The sequence below is a fragment of the Corvus brachyrhynchos genome, unplaced genomic scaffold (assembly GCF_000691975.1).
Source record: "Corvus brachyrhynchos isolate BGI_N302 unplaced genomic scaffold, ASM69197v1 scaffold194, whole genome shotgun sequence".
Lineage (NCBI taxonomy): Eukaryota > Metazoa > Chordata > Aves > Passeriformes > Corvidae > Corvus > Corvus brachyrhynchos.
In genome coordinates this window covers 626,467-629,327 of record NW_008237890.1, presented here as the reverse complement: position 1 = coordinate 629,327, position 2,861 = coordinate 626,467, and the positions used below count along the sequence as shown (strand labels likewise).

At 42.9% G+C, this 2,861-nt stretch overlaps 1 long non-coding RNA gene across 1 annotated transcript in view; it reads left to right on the top strand.

Moving 5' to 3' along the window:
• The first annotated feature begins 1,699 nt into the window (after positions 1 to 1,699).
• LOC108446353 overlaps positions 1,700 to 2,861 on the top strand; it is a 1,403-nt gene continuing 241 nt past the window's right edge. The window contains exons 1-2 of the long non-coding RNA XR_001861521.1: positions 1,700 to 1,866; positions 2,195 to 2,634. This is a non-coding gene — a long non-coding RNA (uncharacterized LOC108446353). The remainder of the gene's footprint in view (positions 1,867 to 2,194; positions 2,635 to 2,861) is intronic.

The following is a 2,861-nucleotide window of genomic DNA, read 5'->3' as shown; positions in this document are numbered from 1 at the left end:
ATGTGGCCTAAGAAGTGCCTAATACAAGGGGACAACTGTTTTCACTGATGTAGTGGCTACCGTCCTGTTAATATGGCTCAGGATGTTAGTGGCCACATGCTGGATGGTGCTTAGCTAGCTGTAGACCAGTTCTTCCCAGTCTTCTTTGGCAGAGCTTCTGCCTTGCTGGTCTGTCCCCAGCCTCCACTACTGGAAGCAGCTGGTGTGTCCTGGGTGCAGGACTTTGTACCTGCCTTTGCTGAATTTTGTCAGCATCCTGCTTAGCCCCTTTTCCCACCTGTTCCTGCAGAACTCCACCTCCTGCCCCTAAGGCCATCCACTCAGGCCACACGGTTTGTTGTTACTCACAGAACTGATGAGGGTGCACTCTCTCTGCTACCAGGGTTATTCACAGACGCTAGAAACAACAAGGCGCCAGGACAGACCCTGGAAAAACACACTCGTTAATGGCTTTTGGTGGGGTACAAAACACTGAGCACTACACTTCAATTCCAGCTGGTTTTTCACCCACCTCATTGTCCACCCATCCACCAGATGAGATACCAGAGGAGGTACAAAAATTCTGTGGGAGACCATGTCAGATGTCCTGCCGAAGTCAGTATACTATAACTTCTTCCTCTTGTGAGTAACCATTTCATTTTGATACAAAGTATTACACTTGGGAAGTAGTTACCCACTAGTACTAAAGAAATTCTGTATCAAACTCAGAAGAAAGGATTTCGATCTCCACGGAGCATACCTGACAGCAACCCTCTGGACAATTTAAGGCTTTAAAAGCCTCTTTAAAGAATTTATAGTGTTTGAAAAGAATGCTGAGAAATATGAAAGATTATTTATTGGCAAGATCATTTGGATTTGTTTGAAACAAGGTTTTGATTACTGTTCAGTCACCACAAGGGTTAATTCTACACTCACTAAGCAAGAGTTAGGATTTTAATTTATAACTGTAGGCTACATGTGCGAAAAAGATTAATCAGAATACAGTGCAAGTTGTGTTACATGAATATTGACTACTCTGTTAAGATGTGAATAATTAAGTCTGAACAAAGAGGATAAAATGTCATTTTCAAAACAGCAAAATGAGAGCTGCCAAAAAAAAGCGCTTGCCTGTCTTACACAGAATAGCTGTGTAAAGATTTGTATACAAACTAGTGAATCATTGACCCATTATTTCCTTTTCCACTTCTGAGTATGTTACAACTATTGCACAAAACTACTAGGGCAAGGTTTGGACTTCAGCAAAGATAGCCAAGGAAAGGGGAACAATAATTTCTGTTACTTTCTATTTTTTGTAATCTAAGTACCCACTTCTGTTCTACAAAAGCCGTATCCTAGTAAGAGCCTCTGTATGCATGAGAAGTGCCTTTCTATCCATTTCCACCCCTTCTTCAAGAATCTGTTATGAAGTTCAGAGAGGTTTCTAAACAGTCTTTAACAAAGGAATTGTCTTAGTATTCCTGTCTGGAATTCTGAGCTGCTCAATAGTGTCTGTCGAGAGGCTGAACCTTAGGCTTCTCTTTAAACAGGCAGATAAATCATTGCTGCTTTTTTTACATGGTGGCATTGGAGATTAATTATCTCTCTGAAAAGTCGTATTTGCTGGATATGTATTTCATATAATACTGTCCATTTTCCCATGTATTTGCTTTAGGAAGATTTATCATCACTTTTTGTGAACTTCTGCCATTCAGAAATCTCTGAACTGTGGAGCTTAAAACAAATGGTGTAGCTTCCAACATCCAAATGCCTTTTGTTGCCAAATTTTGTTTAAGACTGTGGTGCTTTGGCAGACTGAGTTGTTGCCTGGGAACACTGCTGGAGCCCTGAGTGTTTCACTGTTTCTGACTACTACAATCTGGAATAGAGGTATTACTAGGTTCATTTATGAAGGTTCACATTTCTCAATGTAGTGAACTTTATGCTCATAGAACTCTATGTGCTAAGCCAGTGCCTTCATACTTAATGGTTAAGGTAATTTATTTTGTTGACTGGGGAGTTTTGGGGCTATATTCCCATTTCCTTACTGTTCCAAAGTACCAAACAACCATTTGAATATTTTCTAGTGGCTTTACTTGTCCCAATGTAAAACTATTGAAATGAAACGGGGTTTAAAAACAGGAATCTAAATTTCATTAATGTTTTGGCTGTAGCTCTACTTTCTGCTCACTTTTTCTCTGTGGCCCTTCTGGTACAGTGGTTGAGATGCATCAGCGTCTCCAGAACCTTTAGGAGGAAGGCTCACTTCTCCTTCTGTGGACACGACAGTGAACACTCAGAAAATGGGACAATCTTCTATTTCGGCCAAAACATTGTGTTCTGCTGTAGCTGAGAATCACTGAATCGTATCTGTGGGAAAGGACCTCTGGGTGTTTGGAAGAACAGTACTCAGAACAAGGACAACCTGCAGCCGTTCGCATTCAAGTATCTTAAACAAAACTCAGGCACAGCTCGTTACGAAAGCAGCTGCCTGCTGCCAGGCAGTGAGAGCTTGTTTGTGAGAGATCAGCAAGAGCAGGGCTGCTGCATGGGGGTGGATGAGCTCAGCAAAGTCAGCCACAGCCTCAGGGCACCTGGGCAGGGCAGTGGCAGCAATGGGACGTGTCAGTAGTCAAGCCGTCATCAGGTGACAGCCAGGTAAGGAGCCATGTCCCAGCTCGGTTTGGGAAATAGTTGTGATAGTTCAGGGAGGTGGTGGAGTCACCATTCCTGGGGATATTTAAAAGGTGGACTTGTATCAATTTGTGGCATGATTTAGGGGTGGACTGGCAAAGTTGGATTACGTATTGGGCTCGGTGACGCTCAAGGTCTTTTTCAAACTAAGCGATTCTGTGACTGAGGGGGCGGCAGGGGCTGGCGGGCGC